The 21,734-nt window shown below is 39.6% G+C and overlaps 1 protein-coding gene across 8 annotated transcripts in view; it reads left to right on the forward strand.

Annotated features, from left to right (window-relative positions):
* Positions 1-285: 285 nt before the first annotated feature.
* ADD3 (adducin 3) overlaps positions 286-21,734 on the forward strand; it is a 144,731-nt gene continuing 123,282 nt past the window's right edge. For 3 of the 8 annotated variants that reach the window (XM_063132621.1, XM_063132629.1, XM_063132625.1), the window contains exon 1: positions 286-393. The gene's annotated coding sequence lies outside the window, so the exon portion shown is untranslated. Of the gene's footprint in view, positions 394-733; positions 821-2,969; positions 3,044-3,072; positions 3,092-21,734 lie in introns of those variants that run through there. The other 5 variants (XM_063132632.1, XM_063132626.1, XM_063132623.1 and 2 more) reach the window with 5 other exon arrangements.

Consider the following 21,734-nt stretch of genomic DNA (forward strand, 5'->3'; position numbering starts at 1 on the left):
CATTGGGTGAAGTTTCCTCCTTTCCTTGATCCATGGTCAAGTTGCATTTTTTCTTCTTCTTAATTCTCAGTTTTACATTTTTTACACAATTTTCTCCAGTACAGTTCGTTTGATGAACTTCCTTGTATTCTAGATAGCAGGAAACAGTTGTGGAGAAATCAGTGAGCTTTAAGACAAAATGCTTTTTGCTTCTGCCAGCGCCTAGCGGCAACAGAGAGCCTCTCTAGGAAGAAACATACTTTCCTGTCCTTTGGCTTTAGAACTGCTGCAGTGAGTGTGTGTGAGTGTGTGTGCGCGCGCGCCTCTCTCTCTCTCTCTCTGCAGCGCTGTGAGATTTAACACTCCTACAAAAGGAAAAGGCATACGAAAAGGACAACTACGAAACCTAATCTGGTAAGGAATTTTCTATCAGACTCTAAAATGTGCACGTTGTGATGGGAAAAGCAGGAAGAATACTCAGCCATGCTTGGAATCTATTCTGCTGCATGCTTTTTATGTAAGGGTTGCAGACTTGGATGATTATCTGGTGGTCTGACAGCAAGAGACACCTCCCCTTTCCCTGCTCTCAGAGTGCTGCTTTTGTACAGTTAATTAACATAAACTTTCATACAAGAAGGCAAGTAATTAGAATAGCATTTTCTCTTTTTAATGACACTGAAATATGCAACCTCTTCCTTTCCGTATTGAATATGCAGCCGCAGCAAATCTCAATTGATACATTGCCATAATGGAGCTGGCTAAATCTGCATATCCTCAAGCAAAGCAAGCCTATGCTTTTGAATTTAAAAGCATAATCAGGGCGATGTAATAATCTGGGAGGGTAAGGATAACCGAAGGTAGTCGAACTCTGCAGTCTTTGAGTTTTCAAGCGTTATGGAGGCTATATTTTTCAGATCATCTTGGCTGCCAGAAGAATCTTCCTCTTATTAAAAGGTTTATCTGTAGGTGGGTGGAGAGATGAAGAGAATACTAAACGTCTGTAGTAGGAGGTGTGGGTGTGTCTGGCTGAGTGAGGTGAGTGGGAATGTGACAGAGAAATGGAAAGCATGTTAAGTGTGTGTATACTGGAAGGGCTGGAAATCGAAGGTAAAATATGTGTCTACAAAAAGGGTGTTTAGGGAATTTATTTTGAAGAGAGACTGTCATCCTAAAAACATTGATTTGCAACTAACAGCTGAATCCTATAGGCTGTAGTGTGCTTAGAAGTAAGTCCCATTGAATTCAATGGTACCTAATTCCAGGTGTGTATACTAGGATTGCAACCTAAATCCCAGTGAAATAAGTGGAATTTACTGACGAGTAAAGATGGTGAGGAATGGGTTCTACGGTGTAGAGTTAACTCTTTTAAAGGCTGCAGTCCTTCACACGCATACTTGAGAGTAAACCTAACTGAACACAATGGAAGTTACTTTTGAGTAAATATGCGTAGGATCGGTTCTACAGACGAAACAGGTGACTGCGGGCATGGGTAGGAGGAGAGTCTACTTTGAAAGAAGGTGTAGTTTGAAAGGAGTGGCTGATTTATTTCAGAGCTAGGGAAGGTTAATATATACTGAAGCGGATTGATTTTCAAGTCACATTCTAAAGTAGTTCCATTGAAGCCAAGTTGTACAATCTACCTAGAGATTTTACAACATATTGGGCTTTGAAGTATGAATGTAAATGCGTATAATGGCTAAAGTGAAAAGCTGTATATGCATCAACAGTAGGATTTGGGAGGTAAATTGATATAGCTGGATTTTTAATGTAGAGAATGGAAGAGTTGTACTGAGAACGTGAAGGGAATATGGAGTAGCAGAACAAACTGAGGTTACTGCAGAAGGAATGAGGAAAAGAGGATTGAACTGGTCTTGGGAGGGCTATTGTGGAGGACATGAAAAGGGTGTACAAAAAAACTGGAGAGAACTTGTTTACTTACTCCTTTATTTTGGAATTCGTATATTTACTAACAGGCGTGGTATACGTGATAGCAAAAGAAGCCAAACAAAACCGCGCAATGCATTGTACTCCGTAGGCTGTAGCATTTGTCTACAGCCCAGGGAGTACAATGCAGAGGAAAGTTAGACCAACATTGCATGTGTGAGCGCATTACTTGAGCCATCTTGTCATGCTTAGAATCAAGGTAGCAGCGAGGAACTGAAGCCATGTGTGTGGTTGTGTTAACCCAGGCTGGAAAGCAACTTTTAATGTGCATTTTCCTTTGGGGAAATTTAATGTTCACCGTAGGGGTGCAGACAGCTGCAAAAAGGACCCCGGTATAACTATGTGTGAAACACACACACACATGCACACACACAGTCTTCCGAGTGTACGGGGAGCGCCCCCGAGTGTTTCTGAAAAGCTGCGTGGAGAAAGAGGGCGGGGAGTAACATTTCGCATCCTGGAGACGAAGGCGACATGAGCGTGTGAGGGACGTGGTGGGAAAGATGAGGGACGTTTTGTAGGCGCTCGGCGCGAGTAGGCCCGCCCCTCAAGCTCGGTCACTGAGGAGCCTCCGCCTCTGAGGCGTCGTCTACGGCCACTGTGAGATAACAACAAACTGTCCCCTTTCGCTATTCCCTCATTATCTGCGGACCGAAAGAACCGTGTGTGTGTGTGTGTGTGTGTGTGTGTTGGGGGCGGGGTCTTCTCTGTTACGCTGAAGCCCGGAGCGGCGACTGCACAGCAGTTGTTGCCGGAGGCCCACCTAACTGTCTCCCCCTCCTTCACCCCGCAGGGGTGTCGAGTAGAGGGGGGGAGATTCAAACTTGGACGAACGTTTGGCGGCGGCGCCACTCCGCTCAGGGGAGGCGGAGGGAGGCGAGGGAATCAATGAGGACAGAAGGGGCGCTGCCAGATAGTGCGCCGTTAGCGCTGCCGGCGAGGGGAGGAGCCCGCTAGACCCTTCCTGCCAGATAGTGAGTGGGCTCCGTCCCGCCCCTCCCGCTGGTAGCTTCGGTCTGACCCGCCCCTCCCCCGTAGGAGGAGCTGCTGCTGCTCCAGCGAGCCAGCCAGAGCAGCGGAGGAAGCAAGAGGGAAACACAAAGGCACGGGCGCTGCTGAGGTAAGCCAGCTCTTTGCACCCCCTTCCTTCCTCAGAGGGGAGAAATAGGTGAGCACCTAGGGGCGCGGCGGGCGAGGTACGAGAGTAACTTTTTCTTTTACTCTCATAGTTCTCTCACACAACTTGGGTGCGAGAGTCAAAGTGCTTCTGTCGCTTTGGAGACGGGATTTTGGGGGCGGGGGCGGGAAGGTGTCCTGGTGTATTTACAGTGACTACGGTGTTCGCTTCTACTCCTACCCTGAGGCAAGTTAATTCAAATAGCTTTCAACACACACACCCTGCCCACTGATGAGAGATGTTGTTCCGTTTAGTGTTGCTTTGGGGCACCAGCTCGCGTTTTGAAAGACTGAGAGAAATGGGGCGTGGGGAGTGTTATTGATAAATTGTCGGTGAAAGAAGGGCCTCGCTCATCCTAACTCTGGAATCAACTTTACCTAGATTTGGGCATCATTTGGGACGAACTGCCTAGCGGATCTATTCTAATTTTTGACCACTCTTAATCATCTTTCTGTGTGGGGGGTGGGTGGGAGTTGTACATCCATTTTTGTGTGTGGAAATGCCATTTAAATTTAGGAACATTGACGCCACTTTTGTTGTAATGGTTCGATCACTGTGACCTATGCTTAGTGGGTTAATTACACTTGGGGTCACCTTCAGGCATCCGTTGGGAACCATAGCCTTATCATATGTTCCATCTAGAATAGCAACCACTTGTATTTTTACTTGCAACTGGTGCAAGTAGTCAGTTTCCCATTCTCTAGTTAATTGGCATCATATCCTTTACTTTGTGGGTGGTCCATTAACATTGATTCTGAGCCGGTACTCAGTTTGTTAATCTGTGTCCTGTTTCCCAAGTGGGTTGCATTTTCTACTAACTTTTATATTCAGGGGACCTGCTCCTGTGTCTTGGCATAGAGAGACTTTATGGAGTTGTATTGGATGTGCATAGAATGACCTATTTCTGCTGTTGGATTTATCAGGCTATGCATGATGTTAATTTTATGTTTGGAGGTCTGTGTTTTTTAGGAGTGTTCCCTTGCATTGGTAGTGGGATCCCTATCTTGGCACTGTAGATAGGATGCCAGCTAATCTTGCCACTCTGATACCTGTCCCACAAAGTGCTCTGTTTCTGTTTGATTACACTACATCTATGAGCTTATGTGGATAACTTGCACCCACATAGTTGGATGGCTATAGCCTGGATACTGATTTCTAGTACTAGGGCAGAGACAGTCCACTGGGTGCCAGGTGGAAATGAACACTTTTGTACCAGTGGAAGACTGTTTGCAGCTCAAATGTATTTCCTTGGGCTCAGGTCCTACTATACCTAGTGGGCTGTAAAGTGAATATAATTGTAAGTTTACTCAACTATCCTGCTGAGCCACTCATTGAAATTTCATGTTTGAGAGCTTTGTAAAAAATATTTTTTTCTTGAGCACTTGCGATGTGTGTTTATAGAAGATATAAGATATTTTGTATTGGAGCACAGCTGGAGTGTGAAGATAAGATAAATATTTTGTCAACTTAATGTGGCAGCATTTTCAAGGAGGTTTTTACTTCAGTTCTTCATCAATTACTTATGTTCAGTTTCTCAAAAATAAAATATTACTGCATTGTATATTTTGTGACTTATTTTGTTGCATGAAATTGAATGAAATTTCATCCAAGGACTTCTAGGTTGAGGGAAGCAAAACTTTGGGTGACAATTAAAAAATATCTGGTATCTGTTGGTTGCTCTGTGCAAATATACATAGTAAGCATGGCTTCTGTGTAGATGGGTATCAGTGCTATTATGACTTTGTGAGTGAGGAGATCTGAATAACTGAAATCCCTCGTACCTCTTTTCTTTGTTATCCAATATTATTATTAATAATAGTAATAATAATAATAATAATAATTTATTTATTAATTTATTACATTTATATACCAGCCCACAGCCGAAGCTCTCTGGGCGGTTTACAGCAGTTAAAAATAGTAAACATTAAAAAAGTATACAACATTTAAAAAACGATCAGAAACATATAGACAACAATATAAAAACAACAACTTATTATTATTATTATTAATAATAATAATAATAAAGTTAAGTCTACAGCAGGCCTGCACAAACACAAATTACCAGCTATGCAATTCTGATCTTGAACACCTTACTTTCAAAAGAACTATTTTTGCATCCCTAAGCATATAGCAAAACCAGGGTGTTTATAAAGTTCCTGGAGGCTGTCATACATGGCTGGTGAGCAGCATTTGGGTTAGTAGGTCATAAGTTGCAGAGGCCCGCTATACCTTGACGGTACTATCTTTTTTAAGGCACACTTGTAACTTTGGTCAGAGCTATTCCAAGAAGTATATTGTGTTTGCATGTATATATGTACCCTCCTGAACATGTTGTGAATGTGAATATGGGCATTGCAATCATGGTTTAGAAAAGAGTGCATGTTATGAATTGGCCTAATTCAAGACTATTACTTGTTGCCTCATGCTAAATATTTCCACTGTAAAAAGATTTTGTAGGTGCAAAAAGCTGGACGTTGTCCATGAAGAATTTCATTTTGCATATGGGGTAGAACATCCAAGTGCTGTGATAGTGGACCATTGCTTTTTATTTTCCTATTCTAGTATCATGCTATTTTATCCTTTATGGTACAAGTGGGAGAATATTGAGATGTTTTTACTAATTGATTCATAAGGGACTTCATGCAAGATTTTTTTTGAGATGACACTTCCATTGGTTAAATGTGGTTGACAATTGTATACAGTGCTGCCATTAAGAAAAGAGTTATCCAAGACAGATAAATGGGCTTTCTCATTAAAAAAAAGAAAGAAAGAAAGAATAATATCAGCCTGAGGAATTTATTGCCAATAAATTTTCTGAAGCAGCTGGCTGTTTAAAAATATTGATAAAAGTCCAAATATAAATTGACCAATTGCCATAAGCTCCACTATACATTTGGATCTTCCCATATCAGTCTTTTTAGAATCTGGCCAATGTTAGCACATCTTTAAGTAGTTCTCTTCAACAATAGAAAGAGAGATCTGCTTTTTAAAAGAAGCTGTGATTGCCACAGTTCTAAGCTGCCAGTTTCTATACTGTGGTAAATCCAAAATTCTTTTATTTGCGTTGCAGCCACAGCCGTACAGATGTTCAGACCCCATGCCACTGGCTGTTGGCCAAGATATGACATTCACTCTTACTCTGCAGGTGTCCATGATCCTCTGATCGATGGAATCTTCATGTAAGTGGCAAGGATGACTCACTCTGTAATTGTTCTATTTCCTGCCAGGTTTCTTGGTAATAGTTGTACCAAGCTAGCTTAAGAAAAAACAACTGATAGTTAACCACTGTACAGGCTTTAGGGGTAGGTAGTGTAATGTCTATCTCTGCAGTTATGAGGGTTAAGATACATTTTATGTGTGTTTTAGATCTTATGTTCCTGATTGAGATTTTCAATCTTATAATTTGGATGCTACACAGGATGCTCTATATCATCAATAATATTAAAAATATAATTCTTGAAATAGAATTTGAAATCCTAGGGAGCATGATGTGTACTGCTATTTCTACATAAAATGTGTCCAACTGCCGCAATTATTTTCCAATTTTTCAGCAGTCTTCAAAAATAGTACATAGCTTTCAAGTTGATAACAGGTGAAACTGATACCCTAAAGGGACAAAGGAACTTTAGGTCGCAATCCTATACATACTTACCTGGGAGAACCCCCAATGAGCTCATTTGGACTGACTTGAGTAGACACACAGGATTATGTTGTTACAGACTGATAAGTGTATCTGCTATGCTTTTTTTAATAGATGCATAGAAAATATTTGACTACCTTGAGAAGCAGTTGTTTTTCAAAGCTGTAAATACGCTAAACTTCAAATATAGTCCTATTTGACACACTAAATCTTTACCAGTTTAATATCTTAACTTTTGGCTCATGGATATAAACAGCAAATAACTACTTCAAAAGTCTATCTTCTCTCTCTCTCTCTCTCTCTCTCTCTCTCTCACACACACACACACACACACACACACACAATTACTTTAATCCTATCCACCCAAATCCTAGCCACTATCTCTTCACTGACCCTTAAATTCCATATCAATCTCTCTCTCCCTATGCCCTCTCTCAAAACTCTGCAAACCCTATATAAACTCTACAAGCACAGGTCCCTGTTCATATGTCTCACACTATTTCACAACCCTACTCACTCAGCCAATCATCTCATCACAGATATGCAAATACATCATACCTCTTGTCATTCATACCATTCTCACTCTATAACTTACAATGAAATATAGAGTAATACCATCAGTATATGTCATATATGACATGTCACATCCCAAGCCTTACTAGCTTGGGCCAGCCAAGGCGGAATGTTGTTGTTGGTATCCTTTTTTCATTCTGGATCAGATCCCTCAAGAGATTTGTGGGATTTTTGTTTCAATGGTTCCAAAGCTCTGGTGCCTTCCACCACCATCCCCCACAAATGCTACATCTTGTGGCCTTCCAGCTACTACAGGCAGAGATTTTCTGCTCATAGAGATTTCTTTGGGCAGAACGAGGCACTAGAGCAGATGGAGCCCAGTCCTAGCCCCTTTCAGCGAGCTAGCTCCCAGGTTACATTTTAGCCATTTCTCCTTGCGCTTCAAGTGTACAGTTTGGGTTTTACAACTACTTCCTACTTTCCTATGTTACTTAATTTGATCAGACTAATATATGTTTTAAATTTTGGCAGCGATCTGATGAATTAGATCATGATTCCCGTCTTCATGAGAAAGTGATTTATTCAATATGCTGATACATTCCTAGTGGAATAGAGATTTGAACTTTTATCTTAAGTCCAGTAAATTATGTCATGTACTGTTGATATTTTTCTAACTTTTTAAAAAATTGCAACTTAGAAAAATGGCCAAAGTTTACTTTGTGTATATTTGATTAGAATGACCAACTTCTTTAATCCTCAAAGTTATTGTACAATATTGCTGAGCTTTTTGAGTGCTAATTGGATGTGTATCTAATGAATAATAATTCCTTGCTTGGCTTAATCTTCGCCTCTCTTGTTTTGTCCTTTGCTTTAACTTCTAACATAGGTGTCTGTTTTTTGCACAGAAGTTCATAATGAGCTGTAAGGATGGGTCTAGTCCAGTATGAATTCGATTAGAATGTCAAACGTAACTTAAGCAACCATCTTCATTTCTAAGGGCCAAATGACATGAGATGTTAAATGGTTTATGTATCAATTGCTGACGGCTCAAATCAGATTTGGGACTGTGGTGTGTTGGAAAGAGGATTTCATTCTTCCATTTCACACTGTGGTTCAGATGAAAACCATCTGTCCTGCCCACCTCTGCTGCTATTTGGCATGCAACTATTTGTCACCAATGGGAGTATCCTTCCCATGCCAAATAGCAGTTTTCATATAAACAACAGTGCAGGAGAAAAAGTTTTAAATCCTTGTCCTTGCATATGAAAGTCCCAAACAGGATTCGGACCCCCAGAGGCTGCTATTTACAATAAAACAAGCAAACAAAAATATGCTATATTAAATGTTTAACTCTATGTGATGTTTTACCCTAAGAGTGCACTGTGTTTTGAAAACCACATGTTCTGCTTTCCGCTAGAAATAATTATTAATAAACTACCAAATACTTAATGAGTAATAGCTAAAGTTATCCAGCCTTAATTGGCACTTTTTTGTTGTTTTTACTAATTTTTCCACTTCTAAAGTTACTTAGAGACCACTTAGATAGTTTCATTGATTTCAGTTGCCCAAAGTGGCATTAGAAAGAACAAATGTCTCAGGTAATTACTCTGTGTGTGTGTGTGTGTGTGTTTTGCTTATGGTGAGTTTTTTCATTAAAAAGTTGATTTTCTTCCTGACCACTCCATCTTCCCATGAGATCTTATTTAACCTGGGACTAATGTATAGTAATGACTTGATTGAATTTAAATAGTGTTATCATGCATTTGCCTTAATGGGAACATGATTGGTTTGTATAAGTGGTGCTTGAACAGATGTTGGAGATATCATACTCTTAACACAAACATATTGTGCCAGTAGTCTTGTGGAGGTCTATCGGTAGAAATATTTCCCAAATTTCATCTCTATCTTGTAATATGAGTTTGCACCCAGTATTTAGTTAGCATCTTTTCTGTCCTACTTCTAGACTCTTTCTACCACCCACCCCAATAATTATCAGTTATCAGAATTAAAATTAACTCATATTTTAAACCTGGCTGATAATTGCCTGTCCGAACAGGAGTCTGGTACTAAAACAACATTTCGTGTACTTTCAGTGCCCATTTTGGAATCTTTTTAAAAAGTCTAATGAATGACCTTTAGGAATGTTATCATTAAACATTTGTCATAGTTTACCCACTGTAATTGTTTGTTTTTATTGTGGCATGTCATTATGATTTCCCATAATAGCTCTGCCTTTTTTAAAAAAGTAGTAGTAGTAATGAAATGGGAATTGGAAGTCTCACTAGCAGTGCTTGCATAAGAGTTGCCACGGATCACTGAAAGTGTGAAATATACCTTGGAGCACACAGAGTACCTCAAATATTGAGCCATTAAGATAGTTGAATTTCTTCCCAAACTTTTTTTCTATCCCCGAAAACCCATTTATAAATACAATACAATTAATATAATATATTCTCCCTAATAACAAATTGATGATCCCATGTTTATTCATTTTTTAATGAAATGGGTTTCTCCGTGCTCTCTATACATACACAGAAATTGGTACATTTAAAAGAAAAGGAGATATTTGAAAACAACAGCAGCAAACAAAAACAGCCCACAAAAGATTGTGGGTTTCTAGGATCTTTGGAATGTTGAGGACTATTAAGCTGTGGAATGTTATAAGTTTCAGTTGGGGGCAGGGGAGAAAACTGGGGGGAGAAAGAGGGAATTGGCTTGCTCATGCTCCCAACAGTTTGTAATAAGTATTCTAGAGATGATGATTAGGGTTGGGGGGTGCGCACAAGAAAAGAGGCGAAGTTAAAATGATTTTCATCACATAGTAGCACCGATAGGAAGACTACTAGAGAAGCATCATCAAATGATCTGGATAAATACTGAGTCAAACAATTGGACCCTAAGTCGAAATATAATGGGCTGGCCAATGACTACATTTAATTGTTGCTATGTCCTGCGTATGTTTGATACCCAGCTACAGAAGTCAGGCCTAGAGAAGTAGGAAAAGACCCACTTAAATTCCTCATTCAGGTATGGTGCCCAGCTGTATGGGATGAAATCACCAAACCCAAACAAATAAAACAGCTCCCCCATGGCTGATTCTGAAAGGTATCATATTGAAGCCCTCAAGATGCTCTTGGACTGTAGCTCACATCAGGCCTAGAATCATAGAATACTAGAGTTGAAAGGGGCCTAAAAGGCCATTGAGTCTAACCCCCTGCTCAATGCAGGGCATAGCCAGCATAGCCAATAATGATAAATGATGGAATTGCAGTCCAACTTGTGGAGGGCCACAAGTTAAAGGTAAGCACCAGCAGCACCTTGAATTGGGTTTGGAAGCAAATAAGCAGCCAATCTATTTCTTTTAGAATTACTATAATATGGCTCAATTTAGTTAAACCAGTCGAAATCTAGTAGTTGAATTCTTCACAGTCTTCATGGGCAGTGCCATGTATAATGTGTTTCAGCAGTCTTCCCTAACTTGGTGCCCTCTGGACGTTTTGAGCTACAACTTCCAGCATTCCTGACCATTGGACATGCTATATGGGGCTGATGGGAACTGAAGTCCAAAACATTTAGCCGGACCAGGTTGGCAAAGTCTTCTCTGTATGAAGGGAGGAGCGTATCAATAGGTATGGATGTAACTATGGTAATGAATCTTATGTTCCAAACTGTTGAATTTGGTCTTGTAGCTTGGAATTTGGTAGCATGGTCAGAATTGTGTAACCCTTGTTGTCTTTGTAAGCTTATAAATCAAATACTTGTGAACAAAAGTATGACAGTAAGTACTTCTGAAGTTGAAAACTTGGATTTGTCTTCAACACTGAACTGTAGCATTTATAATGGGTTAGTTTAATAAAATCTACTTCAATTGTGCAAAGAATATTTTGTTCTTGTCCTGAATAGGAAGGTCTATTTTACATGTGATAAATGTGACTAAATTAATTTTTTTATAAATCAGTTAAGGGTGAAAGATTTCATACACTTTTTTACACATTGTGTGGCTTGGCATTCAGTGTAAATGTGACTTGCGTACGGCATAAAATTGAGAGTGGAACAATGACTAACATATAACTAACATTCTTTTCAGAATGGTCTGCATATGTTATTAGAAAAAGTTTTGAGTATTTGAGACAGAAGTTTTAATCCATTTGAGCAAAGACACAGTGCCAATTTACAAAGGAATCCCACTGAGCTCAATAAAACCCTGTTGCCCCCCCCCCGTTAATGTGACCTCATAGGAACAAGCAAAACAAGGGGGTGGATGTTAGTGTACATCTCCCATATCCCCCATCTAGCCCTCCCTCCACATGCTGTGGCAAGGAATCTAGATTCCCAATGCAAAATGGGAATCCTAATGTGGCAATGACATTACCAAGGATACTTTACACAGGACACCAGTATAAGGCCCTGATTCAGTAGCCTGTACCACATTGGAACTGCCTTTGAACTTCATGGGTTTAAATAGTAGATCCCTTTGTGGAAAGGAAAGAACAAGTGAGGCGTTTGCCATTCAGAACAGAGTACTGGTCTGCCCGTCCCCTTACACACACACAAATCTCCCTTCATAGTTGCTTGGTTTAGGCTCACAATCTTCAGAAATATTGAGCATGGTAGAAATTGAGCATGGTAGATAACTCTTCAGTCTATCCAGACATGCCACATTTCCTTGTGTGCTGGGCTGGTGGCAGACTATTTTGCGCCCTAGGCAAGGCGAGCTACTTGTACACACACACCCAAAATTGCCAACTTCAATTCAGCTGTTCAAGAAGAGATTCTGAACTATTATATTTTCCTTTTATTATGTTTTTTTCTTAAAACAGCTAATTTGTATAAAACTGTGACCCTTAAAGGGCAGGGCAGGGCAGTACTGCGCTCCTCTGAGGTCTATGCCCTAGGCGGCTGCCTAGTTGGCCTAATGGTAGCACTGGCCCTGCTTGTGTGCTGTGAATTATGGCAACTGCAATGTTAGTTTACCAAACCTATTTGATAAGTCAAAACAAATTTGACCGTTTTCTTTACCCTTCGATTAAAAATGAAGAGAAAGGATAGTTAAAAGAGAGAATAACCAGCTTGATTTGCCTACTATTTTTTCTTTTTCTTCAATGTTTGGCAATATAATTATAGCATTTTATGAATCAAACTTAGACAAAACATTTACGTTCAATATTTGCCCTTGTTCTTAGCTTAAGGCTGTTCATTACTATTATTTCAAACTACTATTAAAATGTTTACCACAGAATAAGAACAAAGGATAACTGAGTTGTGTAATGTTGGGTTCATAAAGGCAAAAAGTAGCCTGAAGCTTTGCTTTTGAGAAATGCCAACACCCAGTATTCCAACATAAAACAACCTTTTTGCAGCAGGTAATCTCATCTTCCACCTTTGTAATATAAATTGTACCCTGCTTCCATTGCCTAGGGTTAAATAAAATAGTATCTTGAATTCCTTCTAATCGAGCAAAGGTTTTGTTAGAGTGCTTAGAAAAACAATAAGTCTCTCTTTTATGCAAGGTGACCTTTGATATATTTTGGCTTCAGGTTTCACAAAGACCTGTTGTAAAAGATTTTGGTTACAGCCCTCACCTGACTTTAATATGCTGGTGGTTAATTGTCAAAATATGTTTGAAGTTGAAAATCAAAGCATGCTTTCCTCATCTATTAAAGTTTTATATGGAGATAATTGGTTGTTCTTGCTTGAGATACTTGCACAGTTCTTAATAATCTATAGATTTGTAGTAGAAAAACCACCTGATACTTACTTTTTGCACAATAAAAATAAATCCAAGAGTGTTTTGCTTATTGATTAACTTGGAGGAATGTGTATCCTGCCTATATTTCTAAATCAGGAAGGACTGTCAAGGACAGCAGTGGGCAATGTGGCCAAGGACCTCATTAGAGCCAGAGGCTGGGCTGATTTGCATATACAGTTGGCAAGTCATGGTAAGCATTCCCCTGCCTAGCACCTTGATTCTTTTGTGTTTGGGAGAGCCATAGACCTGATATTCCTAACTGACATTGACAGAAGTCATGAGTCAGCCCTTTCAAATCATGAGGGAACATCTAGAAATCACTTGTTAACTTAGACTGCAATCATGGGCATACATCTGAGTAAACATAAGATTGCACTGTTACTAAATGAAAAGTGTTGAGTTCTAGTTACTGACTCCTTTCCAATAGTGCTCTCATGAGTTAGTTTTTCTTGCTATAAGGTTATAGAGGGAAACTTACACTGACAGTGTACAATTATATTTTGTGTTGTAATGGTGGTGTCTTCAGTATGCCATATATTATGGTGTGGTTTTTTTGTTTTTTAAAAAAAGTTGAATGAATACCTTTAGGGGGTCAGGGAGGTAAAGTTTAGAAACACACTGTCGTAGGTATATCGGATTATGATAGCAAATGAAAATTAGGGAATAAAGAAGTTAAGAAAGATGTTGTTGTTAAGGATTATAGAGGTGATTTTTTAATGTAGTGATGGTCTGGGTTTATCTCCTTGTGTGAACGTAAGTGAAAACTGTTGGCATTTAACCCTGCAAAAAATATGTGGGTTTCTATATAAGTTGGAAATGTGGTAAATGTAGAGCAGATTGCACAGATATCCGGTAGAACTATGTAAATAATTTCCAAAACGTATCATTTTTATTTCACATTGTACATATAACAGCAAGTGGGTGTCTTAAAATATTTTAATTTCCGTAACCGTGCAGTATGGTTTGAACATGGAGGAGTCTTAACAGCTATAAACATTCTGATGCAGTTAAATGACATTCGGATAGTGTACAGACAGGGAATGGTTGAATAAGATTAGTTATATAACTGTATTGTTTTTTAAAAGCTTATTGAAATTTTATGCCTGCAAGATGACAGACAACACAGAGAATTTGAGCATTTTTAAAAATCCATATTTATATAAATATAAAACTTTCTCACAGCTGATGGACAGAGTAACTATTAACCTCTTTCAGTGGCCACCCAAGAGGAGTTAGGTTTTGGCATGGGTCATCTTTCACTGGCAGGGAGGCATCAGCCCTGGCATAAATTTATTGTTGGCAGTAGGGTGTTCTAGTGATGGTGGGGACAAGTTGGAGCTACTGCACTTCATGGTTTCAAGCAGTAATCATCAGTATTTTTCTTGCATTTTTATGCCACCCAATAGCTGAAGTTCTCTACTTGAGCTCCAGGCACTACTATTGAGGCCACTAATGGGCCTTCTCCTGTAGTTCAGATCACAACAGCTGTCCTGCCATTAAGGAAACAAGAAGGCTAAGTTAGAGAGACCCTGTTGTGAGTGAGCACCTACTGCAAAAACACAGAGAGATGGAAACTCACACTTGATATGATTGGGAGCCATCAGTCACCCTCGGGCCCTGCAGTGAAGAACACTGGTTTAGAGAAAAATCAGTGTAAAAGTTATATGTTTTCTACTATATCTATTCACAAATTTTGGTCTTTCATCTATATATGATGAGGATGTATTTTTATACATATTGTATATTTATAATTAAACAAAGTATCTGAAGGACTTAAGTGTTGGTATAGAACAATTGAGGTTTTTTGCTATAAGTGTTCAGTTTTTTCCTGGGATGATATTAAGTGTTACTACTACAAGAATGAAGTATTTATTTTTCAAACAATTGCTGCCATTACAGACATTACGGCTTCCATATGGAGGCTGTGAAAAGATCTTCACATCAGTTCTACAAAGACCCAGGACTTTTGTAAGCCTCTTAATATGCTCCTGGTACCTGATGGCATTGAGATTTGCTCTTGTGGCAAGAGCACTCCAATATGGTGGCTTTAATGTGTGAATTGGCCCATAATGGAAATGAGAGACTCTGAGCTCTCTTCTTGGGATAGAAATGCAGAACTTATTCACTTTTTTGTGTGTCGAAGTAGGGCAAAATGTACCCATCAACCTCTTTGTGTTGGTGGGTGCATGTGGAATTCTGAGAGTGTCATGAGTGGGCAGGCCAGTCACAAAACTCCAATTTCCCAGTAAGCAAGCTAAAAGAATGTAACTTGACCAAGAACCTAAGTACAAGGAATAGGTGGGCTTTGGACCCAGTTTTCTGCTCTAGCACCCATTTCATAGAAGGCATACTGATGAGGCACAGAGACAAGCTATTTCACCAAGAAACTGAATACCAGATAAAGGTATAATCCGAGTTCCAAATGCTAAATCATGTATTTACCACCACCACCACAAAGCACAACAAAATACCTATTTCACAGAAGGCTCAGAGAAATACAAAACACAAAGGCAAAAGCACCTTCCCAAACCAAATAAACTATGCGAAATACACATACAACCACGCACACACAACCACGCACACGCAAAACATACTACATGCACTTATGTACACACACAGCATCTCTAGCCATCCAGGATGCCTCCTGCCCCTCACAGCTCCCCCCACCCCCAACAGTGCCTTGTGGAATGAGTCCACATTGAACCCAGAGGCATTGTTGGGAATAAAGATGGTGCTGGAGGCTGATGTTTCATTTTGCAGCATGCCAGCGTCCCAGTTTAAAAATAAAATACCTTAAAAAATTGTAAGTAACAGAAAGGGCTGGGAGCCTGGCAGGCATCAAGAGAGCAGTCTGCTGGCACCTTGGTGCACATGGGCATTATGTTGGAGATCTGCTGTTTTAATTAATCAATTTTTCAATGATTGGCAGGCTTTTCTTAAATTTATGCTAGTCTGCACTTCTGCCTGGCACCACTGCAGGAGCAACATAGATTTGGCCAGCCACTGTAACATGCAGGGATGTCCTTGGGGATTCAGGTATCTATAGACCTGAACTGCCAGCATGAGAAGGCGCCATGTGCCCTTGCTGTTAGGAATTTTCTCGAGAAAGGATCGTATTTACATATGTGGTGGGAATGTGAATTTGTACAAAAATTATGGAAAATGGTGTTTAAAGAGATAAAAGAAATAGGAATGGAGATTGAAGAGACACCTAATGTGGCATTATTATCAGTTTATGGAGAATTGAATTGTAATCAAGAGACAAAAGAATTGATAACGAATTTGTTAACAGCCGCAAGACTAATGATATCCAGGAACTGGAAGGTTCAAGGGGATTATCATATAGAAGATTGGTATAAAGAAATATGGGATATTGCTATTAATGATAAATTAACATGTAACATGAAAGTTAGAAGAGGAATGATAAAAACGAATGATTTTGAAGGAATATGGAAACAGTTTTTAGAATTTGTACTATTAAAGGGGAGAGGGAAAACACCTCCAGAGGAAGCAATGAGATTCTGGAAATATTAATAACATCCCATGGATAGGGGGAGCACACTTTTGTTAATTATGATTGTGTTAAATGGAATTAAGTTAGAACATATGTTTATTAAATTGTTTACTTTATATTATTGTGTATTATGGGGCACTGTTTTATATTGTATTGTTTGGATGTTTAAAAAATAAAAAAAATTAAAAAAAAATTCTCATGCAAAATGCTAACTTAAAAGTAGTGTAACTTAAGATGCAATCCTGACAGAAAGAAACCCTACAACTCCCAACATTCTCTAGCCAACCACACTAGCTGAGGAATGCTGGGAGTTATAGGGCTTTGTTTATCTAAACATGCATAGGATTGTGCATCTAATCTTCTTTAATAAATTATGAGTGTAGACAAAAACACACAAGCTTTTCTTCCCTAGTGTTATCATAGGGAGAAATGGTTGACTTTTCTGTAATGCACTGTCAAATTCAAGTTGTAAAACTTAAGATAAAACTCTTCATGAGCTCCTTTTTGAATTTTAATGGCTGTCAGTTAACTTGTCATTTATAAGCGTACCAGGCACATCATTTGTGGCCATGTGGTTCTCAAGCATATATTCCTACACACAAACACACACACACACACACTTTTATGCTTCAGTTTGGAATTAGGGCTGCTATATTAACATGCATGCAGTCCTTGAACTGTTAATGATTGACTCATATTTTGAAGCTTGAGGGAATTAAATTGCTGACTCATGATACTTTCATATCCAAGTGTCATAATTCGCAACTGCCTGTGCCTGTTTGCCATTGTCCTGTTTTCTGTGGAATAAAATTCATTAGACTGTGTGTTTTGGTGTACTTGATGCATTTTACCCAGCGTCTCAACTATATGTAAAATATAGTCATCACTGAACCCTCCCTTGAGCTGGCATGTGCAGAGAACTCTGGGGAGGTGAAGGCTCGGTGTTTCCCCCCCTTTTACTTTGGGCATTTTGTTAGACCTTGGTATAGTGCTAAAATTATGGTGGCCACCAACCTTGCCTCTCCTCTGAGGGGAAGGATGTAGTCTTGGGTGTGACATTACACCGGGGATACAGAACTTTTGGCCTGGGAGCCAGATCCGCCCCTCCTGGGTTCCCAATCTGGGCTTCCCTAGTTGGCCATGCCTCTTTTCCTCAGACCAGTGATCGCTTGGTGATTTCTTGGCTTTTTTGCAGTTTTCCCCCCATTCTAAAGTGCTGAGATGCCTCTCCTAAGGATTAGTTGCTGGCAGAAAGAGCTTCAAGGTAAAATATGTTCTTACTTTTGCCCTGCCACTACTGAAATGCAGCTTCTCTGAAATGGAATTTTGCCCTTGGGTGGAAAGAGGTTCAGCACCCCTGCATTATACTTCGTATTGGAGGCACACGTAGAACAGAAAGAGAAGAACCAGATGGGAAGGGTAATGGATTAGAGTGACTGGAAAGGGAGGAGGGGGAAAGAGACCTCTAAATATAAAACCAGAAAACTATTTCGTTGCCTGGATACGTCATTTCCTGGTTCACACTGAAGTTATAAAATGCCCATAGGGAAGGAAGTGAGAGATCCCCATAGAGATAACTGGAGAAACCCAAGATTTTAGTGTATTTGGAATTCAGCACAAATATGTCCATCCCTGCCCCAAAAAGCAAAAAAATCTGGTTAAGGGTGGAAAAACCTGTCCCCAAAATAGCCCAATGAGGTCTGAGCTAACTGACAGGTTGTGAGGTGGCAGGGAGGAAAACACTGGTAGGGATGAAATGGTGTTGTTGGAACTCTAAACAAAACTTCTTCACATTGCAACATTGTGTTGCCAGATTCCACTTGTATGATCATATTTTATACAGGGCTCCCCTACCTTTTATACAGGTATTCCCCTCCTCCTGCAGGGATGCACTAGCAATGATCTCCTCTGAGGGCCCGGGTTCCCCCAGCTCTCCTGACATGGGTGGCTCCTTGGCATTGTCTGTCTCTGGGAACTCTAGGATTCCTCCAGCAGGGGTATGACAGTTTGGTAGGCAGTTGACCAAATGAATAGTGAATTAACTTACTCAGATCTGAGATATCTACAAAGAGTTTGGATCTTAAAAATTAAAAGATGCCTAGTGAAATTCTGGCTGTGTTAAGAATTTATTGGGGCTGTTTGCACAGTGTGATAGCTGCAATGTGTGTGGGGTGCATATGGTTGCCATTTTGAATACGCAATTCCTGCTTAGGGGTTGTCAAATAATGTGTACCTGGTCAACAAGAGTAATGTGAAGGTTAAACAATCCTCGCAAAACCCACACTTGCCAGATTTACACAGTACAGCAAGCTGGGGTTGGATATGCAACCTGGCACCCTACAATGAGCTGTGGGTGTTTTCCGAATCCAGTCATTGAGGAAGCTACTATCTTAGTCATTTGATGCACCCAGAATGTAATTCTCTTATAAGCTGAAAAAACAGGTGGCTGTTCAAGACCTCCTTATTCTAAAGAGTCTAGAAAACCTGCTGACTATAAAAGAATCATTTAGTTCTCTCAGAGTCATTAAATTGCTCTTCTCATTGGACAAAGAATTTTCTACAATCACATACTGCTTAATAGGAGGTTGTAGTATACGTGCCATGGCAATTGAATACATAATGTCTGAGAATTAAAGAGTATGGAAGCAATTACTCATGCTTTCTTGACATAATAATCAAGTACTATGATGAGCAACACATGTGCCACTTGGATCCATTTCCCTGCAGCCTGGAATCCATTTTAAATACCAAGCCTCCTCCATTTTGCCACCCCCTCCCTTATTTAGGACAAACATCTACCACAAAGGTAGGGTACATCTAGCTAGTCTTCCATCACCTAATATGTATTGAGCCATTAGCCAAGTGTTTTTCTTGGAAACTGCAACCTTGTATATTTGCAGTATTGTCGTATAAGGGATCATTATGATCTCACTGAAAAACATTGCTGGCTCTTTTTTCCAGAATCTGTGGAGTTTGATAGTTTATTGTAATTTTGCATTCCTGCTCTAGCCTTGTCTCTTCTCCCCACCCCAATAAATTATATTTTATGAACAAGATAACCTTGTCTCCCATGTCCTGTTTTGGGATGCTATTTTGAATTTGTGTGTGAGGAGTGGATTTACTGTTCATGCATCCACACTTTCTTGCTTCACCATTTCCCTTGAAACTTGCAGAGGCTACAATAACTTTTAGAAGTATAAACAAGACATTTCTGTGTCTGCTGATTTCTGGTGTCTACCACTAATCTAGAGAGAACAAGTAACTAAATAGATTATCATTTTAGTTATAGGTCATAATCATAGTAAAAGCAATGGTTTTGCAGAAACTATGATTTCAGCATATTACATGTCTCATTAAACTCTTGTTAACCATCCCAAATCCTCAGGATTTGTTATACTAGAATTTTAAAGTCAAAATAGAGAATAATTGCATAATCTCACATTTGAATCTATGACAACATTTGAAATGAAAGCATGGGGCAGTTCAGAAATTATTATGTAGCAACATGAGGGTAGGGGAGAAATATGTCTAATGGAAGAAAAATAAAACCAGTTTTGATGTTTTTAATCTTTGATTTATTTAAAATTTAGTACCTAATTTTGCCTAAAAGGGGAAAAAATATAGGCCCGTGTTTTCCCGCTGCAAGGCCATGTAAACAAAATTCATCATGACAGAATAAGTGAGAGTCATAAGAGGATTATAGGGAGAGTCAAATGAGGGCAAAACCATGGCATGATTACAGTGTAGCTTGACTGGTTATTTTTGTGTACGTGTTTTACTCTTCCAATCCCCACTCCATTCCCAAGCCTAAAGAGCAGGCACTTTTTTTTACTTTCATATAGAAATAAAAAGAACAGCAAGAAGAATGCTGCTTTGTGTAAATAAGCAAGGAAACTTAATTTCAGTTATTGAGAGATATGTCACCTTCTCAAGGTCAGTTGCTGTTTTAGTAAATTGAAGCTATTGTACTGTAACTTCTGGTCTTGTTCAGCAATAGTTTCTGAGCTGTAGGTTGAAGAACATTCCATTGAAGAGTTGATTACTGGGAAACAGAATGTTTGAACATATAAGACCGATTCTGGCCCGCTTGCATTGGCTGCCTATATGTTTCCGAGCCCAATTCAAGGTGCTGGTTTTGACCTATAAAGCCTTACACGGCTTGGGACCACAATACCTGACGGGACTCCTCTCCCGACATGAACCTACCCTCTCACTGTGCTCTACATCTAAGGTCCTCCTCCGAGTGCCTACTCTGAGGGAAGCTCGTAGGATCGCAACAAGGGAGAGGGCCTTTTCAGTGGTGGCCCCCCAATTATGGAATGATCTCCACGACGAGGCTCGCCTGGCGCCAACATTGTTATCTTTTCAGCGCCAGGTTAAGACCTTTCTCTTCTGCCAGGCATTTAACAGCATTTAAAAACAGATGCTGAGTTTGTTTGTTTTTAACGGACCCCAGAATAGCTGTTTTTATACGGATACTGTTGTTTTTATGCTTTTTATGTTTTTAAACTTTGTATATTTGTTTTTAATGTTTATTGTTTTTAACTTTTTTAAACCACCCAGAGAGCTTCGGCTATGGGGCGGTATGTAAATACAATAAATAAATAAATATGCATGGGATGGCACGTTAGGTTCTGGAGAAGTCTTCTCCCACTTGAGAGCAAAATCTATGAAGACTACCATCCAATGCGGATCTTTCATATTAACAAAGCCAAATCATTAGCTTGCTGGACGTGGCTTAGGGTCCAGTTACATGGAGATCCATGGTTGAATCTTTCAGCATCACCCCCATGCCAAGCTACTGTTAGACTCATGAAGTCAAATATTACATGTTCTTGTATTCCCCCACCCCCACCCCATCCCCCTGGTGTAGCAGCCGCTGCCAGGGAAGCACCCTTTCCCTAGTGTCACTTATCCTATCAAATTGGCAAGGCCATGTGCCTGTATTTAGTTTTAAAAGGAAATGTTGGGGATCCAAACACAAATCTTTCATGTAACATATTTGGCTTTTAGTTTAGCTTTGCCATACCCACTTGTGACAGCAAGGCTCACTATAATGTATGCTGTCATCATAGTGTCATCATAGTGTAGTTTGGAAAGGGATGTAACTGACCTATCCTAATTACGTTTTGGTGGTGTTTTTAAAAAATTAAAAATGTTTTCTCCAAAAAAACACTTTTTGTTGTGTAATCAGGAGTGTGTTGATTTAAGTGAGAGG

Source organism: Elgaria multicarinata, chromosome 8 (assembly GCF_023053635.1).
Source record: "Elgaria multicarinata webbii isolate HBS135686 ecotype San Diego chromosome 8, rElgMul1.1.pri, whole genome shotgun sequence".
Lineage (NCBI taxonomy): Eukaryota > Metazoa > Chordata > Lepidosauria > Squamata > Anguidae > Elgaria > Elgaria multicarinata.